The sequence below is a fragment of the Manis javanica genome, chromosome 10 (assembly GCF_040802235.1).
Source record: "Manis javanica isolate MJ-LG chromosome 10, MJ_LKY, whole genome shotgun sequence".
Lineage (NCBI taxonomy): Eukaryota > Metazoa > Chordata > Mammalia > Pholidota > Manidae > Manis > Manis javanica.
The window spans coordinates 20,135,899-20,143,496 of record NC_133165.1 but is presented as its reverse complement, the minus strand read 5'-3'; the positions used below and the strand labels follow the sequence as shown (position 1 = coordinate 20,143,496).

Here is a 7,598-nt window from a genome sequence, read left to right as displayed (position 1 = left end):
TACAGACTCTGAAGACCAGAAGGGATTGTGGGTTTTCTTTTAGCAGGTCTACCCACCTTGCTTGAGAAGGTAATGGTTTGAAGTAGCATTCTTGTTTGTTTTTCTGACACCTAGGAAATCTCTGTGGTTAATATTGCTGACAACCCCTCTGTCTGCATACACTGGGGAAAGCTTTTTGGAGCTCTGAGTCTTGAAAAAAGATAGGATTCTGACAAATGTGTTTCTTTTATTTCCTTCCAGCTAAAATCATGGCTAGCTGTAGACACGGTTTGGAGTGTTCCCTAAAGCTGCTCGGCACCACCTTGCAGAGGCTAGACTTGCAGAGCCCCCCCATGACGTTGTCTTTCTAACCTGGGCAACTGCTTTGTGCCTCATTTTCCACCCCATGGCTGCTGTTTGTAGCAGGAGGCTAGCAGGGATATGAGTTTCTATAGCTCTCAGATGTAACAACATGCTCCTGATTTCACCTACATTGGTGAGACCCCTGCTCCCTCCCTCTAGGCATATGTCCTAGAAGGGGGTCTGGGCTGAACAATAAAAGGTTGTCCTAAGTCTTCCCTGAGGATTTTAGCCCTGGGCAGGTTCACTATGGATTCAGTGAGACCAAGAAATGACAATGGAACATTCTTGGGGCAAGAGGGCTTATGCCTGGGTTTATTCTCCCCACGGTAGGTCGAGCACTAGAATCACGTCTGCATTCAGCAGTCTGCAGGTCTGTAATCCTCCTCCATCTCTGCCTCCACCCAGAGCACTGGGCAGAACTCTTCATATAGTGACTCAGTCAATACTAGCTCATTGCGTACAGGTGTGGAGGCCTTAGCCTTCCAATAGGCCAATTACATCATCAAGTAGTTTAGGGTCAGGTGAGGGTCAGGTGGCCATAGGAACTTCCATTTTCCCCACATCATAGAAGTCATATTTAGTTGCTTCCTCCTATTATATATGATAGATTGGAATGGTATCATGAAGCTAACCTTGTAAGCACTGGAATATAAAGAAGCCAAAAAATACTTATTGAAAGAATAGATGGACAAGTAGAAAATAGCTATTTTTAAGGCTTTCTTAAACTAAATGCAAATCCTTTATTGAATATTTTCAATGTGGGAAAAATGTAGGTTAAAATATGTGAGGGTTAATTGTGGCTATAGAAAAATGCTTTAATAAGGATTGAATCTTTTGACAATCAACCAAATAAAGCTTAAATGTTCTGTGGAAGAGTAGAGTAGAGATTTTTTTCTCTACTGTATTCAGCTTGAATCTTGGCCGACTTGTTCAGCTTTGAATCTTGATTTCTTTTACACTGTTGATTACTGGCTTATGGAATCCATGGTTATTATCAGAACTAAAGGGAATGAAGGCTTTGCTATGAAGGAATTGGGCCCTGTGAGTATCTTAGTTACTCCTCTACATGATACACACATGACATACAGGTGTTTGCATAAAAATTTAAGATCAGGCATACATATTTTTGAGTGCATCAGACTTCATTATTCTATCTGTATAAAATGTTTAAGACCTGGTAATACACAATCACTTTGGGTTGATCATTTTTTTACATTTTTGAGATGGACTCATAGAAATAAGTTCTGGATATTACTCATTCCATTACTCTTACCACTATTTTTAAATAAAATGGTTAATTTTGGCCTTGACATAGGCCTTAAAGCTCCAATATCCCTAATAACATGTTCTGTTATTATCCCCAAATGGAAATAACAGAAGAAAATTAGGAATAACAACAGTAACAGTAACAACAAAGAATTGGTTTTTGAGCTATCATTTGATCTCTTTTATTGGTGATTCTTTTTTTACTTCAATAAAATGTATCAGGCATACCAAAAGGGCAGAGGAATATTTCATTTGAACTTAAGCCATTACATTACCTTGATTTTTTTCCTCATTTAAAACACCTTTTCCTTTCCAATGTTTGCCAAAATTATCAGAAAGCATTACTATTTCATCTGATTAAAGCATAATATCTGAGGTAGTTGAAAAAATGTATCTTTTCTATGAAAATTTTCAAAATAAGATTGTGGTTAAAAATAGTTCCTCAAAAATATACTCCCTAACTCTATGAACTGGGATTAGAAAATGAAAACTCTCATGCATTCTAGAATTATCAATGAGAAGCCTTGGTGAATATTTTATTTTTAAAATTCTTCCATTATGTGACTACATTCATCTTTAGAAATCAGGTAAAGGATAATACTGACACATCAAAAACTCATGTGACAATTAAATCCTCAGTTGTTTTGAAACTCAGAGTATGAGCTTTTGAGTAGGTTCTAAACTTACACACTACAGCTTCCTATTCTCACTGATAGCATTGATAAAAATTATAGTAAATTTCCTTCTTTCATTTATGCATTTGATTACTATTTATTGACTTCCCATATGTGCCAGGACCTGCAGTAGGTGCTAACGGAGGTCAGTGAACTGACCATGACATCTGCCCTTTTGGTGCTTGTCAGCTAGTGTGATTCTCTGTCTACCAGAATATAGACTTCCTCTTGGTGAAGCAGTGCAGTGAACTGAACAGTAGAATTCTTCCTTATCCTTAACATGGTGATAATAAGAACGACCTTACAGGGTCATTGTGGAATTTTGGTGTGATAGTACATGTAAAGTGTTAGAACTTTAGTGTGTGGCATGTCATAGGAGGTCAATAAATGTTAGCTAAAAAATACATTTTAAGAATCATGGAACTGTATAGTATAGGAAACCTTACAGTTTGCTTAATGGTCCAAACTCCCCCGTGAAGGCTGAGGAATCTGATTCTCAGAGAGGTCAGTAGCTCACCCGAGATAGCAGCTTTAGTGTTAGCAGGGGGAACGACGGGGCCCAATGCCTCTTGCTTTCTGCCCCATTGAAATGTTTCTCGTAGTAGGTGCCGAAGAAGTTGCAGGTGGGGGAGAGCATATGATAGTTCTAAGCACGTAGCGAATACTCAGTAAATGCTTATTACATCAACACTGAACAAAATTGTTCCCTCAAGGAAAATTCTAACAATGTAAGGGCTTTCAAAACCTCGGTGACACATGATAGGATGTTTTAATTCTAGTCGATCCCAGTCTTTCTTACAGATATCACATCGGTTGTAGCTTATGTGTGGTGTGATTTGCTTTGGTTGGGTCCATGGAAATCATGCCATGAAAACAACTCCACCTTTGTTTATTGATCAGGTGCAGCCTCCTACCTGCTCACTAGACCCTGGCCCTGAGATATGTCCCCTCTGGCGGCAGATTCCAAGATCACCGAAGGCTCTTGGTCATGGGGACTTGAAAAGCTGAGGAAAAGGCTTCCTTGTTTCCTGAACACAGTATCAGTCTCAGAAAATCTCAAGGAATGTGTGGCCATACTTTCTTGCAGACAACATCCAGAAAGGGCCAGAACTATACCACGTGAGCATATAAACCTTTAGAGTTTTCACTGTAATCCCCTATTTAGGGAATGAGGCAGCAATAACCTGCCGTGGGTCCAAAGAAGAAAATAACTTCCTTTCTGAAAGGGAAAGACGCTCTGTTTGTGTTTGCCTCTCCTCAGACCTTCAAGATAGTGAAAGGACCTTGAGGTACCCTATGGCCCTTTTTGACCAGCCTCAGTCACCACCTGAAAAGCTCCATGCCTCTTCTAATGCCTCAGTCACAGGCTGGACACAGAGAGTGAGATCACCAGCTAAGCAGTGAGCAGTGTGGGGCTTCAATGAGCAATTTTCCAATTTAAGAAGATAAAAGAGAAGAAGGAACAAGGATAGCATAGTGACATAAGGGTCAATATTGATTATATTTGGGTGAGGATCCATTTGATTAATGATAATGTTCATTTCTTCTGTAGCTGTAGAGGAATATGTGCAGTGACAGTATAGCCACTTTTCTGCCAGTTTTTTTGCAGTGTCAATGCCATGTTGGACAGTGATTCCTAGTGCACAGCAGTAGTGGAATGATTTGACACCCCAACCCTGCTTCCAGGAGACATTTAAGGTGTCTGGAGATGTTTATAGTTGTCACAACCCCAGTGGGGAGATGGTGAAAGTGGTAGCTAGTGGATGGAGGCCAGGAATGCTGCTAAACACCCTACAGGGCACAGGATGGCCCCCCACTGAAAAATTATCTTGGCCAAGATATCAGCAGTGCCAAGATTGAGAAACCTGGTGTGAGAGCTGAAAGCTTAATTTATGGAGCCAGACAGACTGAGTTTCACTTCATAACCAGGACCTTATACAAATTACTTAACCTCTATTCTTCAATTCCCCATGTGTAAAATGGGATAATAATAGTGTTTTCCTTATAGGATTTTTATGAGGATTAAATAAATTCTTATGCATAAGGTTCTCAGAACAATGCCCAGCATGTAAACACTTTTTTTTTTGTAAAACACAGCACAGGGTATATACAGAACCACCAGAACAATAGAACCTCTGTACAAGTATATTTTTGAGGGAGCATCACTAAAAAGAACCTCAAAAGTTAATGACTGACTTCTGGAACATACCTGCACTCCCTCCTTGAGTGTGTACTTCGCTTTATTGAACTACTCGGCTTGTACTAGCCCGTCCAGCTCATGAATTCGTTCTGCATCAGAGCCAAGAACCCTCCGTGGGTTGAGGTCTCACCTAGTGTGCAGGGAGATCTCCCTGGATTGGGTTGCCCAACAACATTTTGGCTACCACAAAGGGACACTGAACATAGTACTCACTAATGGTCTAGGTTTGACTTTCTTATTCAGCAAAAATGGGGATTCAGAAAAGCACCCAAAAAGGCTGAACTGCAAAGATCAGACACAGGAACAAATAGTGAAGCATATAAAAAAAGTGCTTGGATTCCTCCTGTAGGAGAAACAGTCTTTTACCCATCTCCCGATCCCGTAAGTACTCTTGTAAAACCTTTGTTTTTTATGTTGGGTTTACAGGCTGTGCATTTGGGTCAGTTTCTCTCTGGCAAGACAAGTCACTGAAATCCAAGGTCCAGAGTTATCCTGATGGTATAAAAGCTGACTGGTTGGATGGCATAAGACCACAAAAGGAAGGAGACCTCTGAGAGGAGATCAAGAAGTGGTGGAATGAGCTCGGTGATGGCCAGCAGGCTGTGGCATGTATCATAGCTGCAGATGTTTGTGTATTCCGTTTGTGGGAGTACCTTCACTACAGTGGACAATGATTAGGTATCTCACATCCAAGCCAGCCTCAAAGGTTCTTTGTTCTCCCGTGTTGCTGTCAACATTCCGTCAGTTCTCCTTGTTTCACATGGCAGCAAATGTGAATGTTTTGTGGAGCTTCTCCTCCAGCAGAGTGAACATTCCGGGTCAAGAGCAGTTCATGGCAGTGCACTTACCTGCAGCCGTTATTTCCAGTTTTGTCAGTCAGGTGTGTAAAGTTGCCACAGGAAGATGCGGACGGTCACTTGGTGTGTCAGCAGCCATCCTTGCTGCCATCTGCACTTAGATCCCAGAGGGGGCTCGGCACCACCTTCCTTCCCTGCCCACACTCACAGCTACTTTGATCATTCAGCATATCTTGGGGAAGCTCTTTTTGGAATATGGTATACTCCTATGGTCATGAGCTTATTTGGAAGAATGGGGAGCCTCTATTGAAAATTTGGTATGAAGTGAGGACTACTGGCTCCAAAATGAGGTGGCTCTAAGTAAAACTGGGGCTGGATGATACCAGTGTGTCTGGTCCCTGCTGCCTGAAAACCCCAGAGATGCACCCCACATCTTTGCTCCTGCCAGGAGATACCCAGCATCTAGCTTTCCCAGTGTTTTGAACTATGTCCCCAGTATGTCTTCCTAGGAAGTGATTTATGACAAATTTGTAAAATAAAGTTTTATATCTCTAAAAAGAAAAAAAGCATAATGATCAGTATAGACTAATTTGATCCAACCCATAATATATTAGAATCTAAGCAATAATAAGCCATGTGGCATGTTGTTACTAGTTTCCCACAGCTGATTAGGTCTATGGCTTTGGAACAGAAACAATGTCAGCACACATCCTAGGACACCGTGTATGCTTGGGTGGTGTTTGAGGTTCATTAGTAACCATGTTTCAAAGATTTTCAAAAGATCAAAGATATGTGAATTCCCTAAATGGATGTGGAGCTGTGAGCCGGGGGACAAGGAAAGCCTCATGGACACATGACTGAAACAAGCCACTCATTCAGCAGGGCTGATGGCGTCTGTGAGAAGCGGAGGCACCTGACCTTTAAGGTAACAAAGATCAAACTCTAACAGGCCAGAGTCTGATGAAAGAACTCGAAAACCAAAGGTGGTGATATTTATGGGCAGAGTGCATATATTACCATGTGGTTTGCTTCCCCATTAGGGTTGAAGATGCCAAGGGAACATTTAAGTACATAGGACAAATTACAGGTGTTCAACAGGGAAAAGAGGCCTCAATTGGCTGAACTGACCTGTCTGTATACTATACCCAGAATTACATTTTATCTAGTGGTTTTTGATTTGCATGAGAGTCTGAAAATATCCCTACTAAGCTTGGTTAAATAGTCCTTGACCTTGAGGCCATTGTTTTATGCTCTAGATAATTTCAGCAGCCAGGGGAAGGACTCTGGTTCTTCCCTATCCTAGATTCCTTCTCTTAGAGTGAAATATTTAGTTAAGAAGGTGTTTAACATTAAGGTCTATAGTCAATTTCACAAAGTCTCAGGTGATCAACATTAAAGTCACAGTTTCAGGCCATCCTGCTAAGTGCCCATCTACTAAATATGTGCGATCCTAGCAGGAGACATTGACAGTATTACTGAGGTCCTCCAAATCTCCATAAAATGTGCCTTTATTTTATATGCTCACTTCTAAGCTCAAAGGGCTGAAGTTCACCGTGTTCTGGTATAATCTCTTACTAGTAAAGTGAAAGCGGTCACAGTGAACAACCTGAGTCATAACTACCCTTTTTGAATGCCTAGTATAAGTACAGTCAGCCACTGTTCAAGGTGTCTTAGATATTTAAAATAAACTCATAAAACTGCCCATTTTGAAAACAATAAAATCAAGGCTCCAAGGAGTTAGGTATCTTGCTCAAGGTCATGGGGCTGGTAGGTTATAATGCTAAGATTTAGATCCAGGCCTCCCTCTCCCTAGTGTCTTTTCTGCTTTATCTAGTTATCTCTTGAGCAATTATCTCATAAAATATGGCTCTCAAGCCCTTCCAACTTCCCTGAATGCTAAAAGAATTTGAGGTGGGCCAAATCTGGGGCTAGGGATCTGTTCATTTGGAATTAGTAAAAACTATGTCCTCTTCTGATATTTAGAATATGGGGACCCCAAGTTTTGAGCAATTATCACTACTACCCTGTCTCTCACCATAATGCGGATATCATCAAAGAGACACAAAAACTATCTTTGTCACAGAAAAACAATGTGTCAATGCATATCCTGTAGATTCTACCCCCAAATATATTCACAGTCAATTTCTTCTTCACATCCTATACTACCACCTTGTTTAAGTCTCCACCAAACTTATGTGGGTTTGCAACCACTTCCCAACTGGTTTTTCTGTTCCTACTTTCATGCCCCTGCAGAACCCTCTCCTCATAGTGGCTGGCATGATCCTTTAAAAAGGTAAATCTAATTATGTCACATTTTGT

At 40.9% G+C, this 7,598-nt stretch overlaps 1 pseudogene; it reads left to right on the top strand.

Moving 5' to 3' along the window:
- Positions 1-5,152: 5,152 nt before the first annotated feature.
- Positions 5,153-5,639, top strand: LOC108390978 (presenilin-associated rhomboid-like protein, mitochondrial pseudogene; annotated as a pseudogene).
- Positions 5,640-7,598: the final 1,959 nt, after the last annotated feature.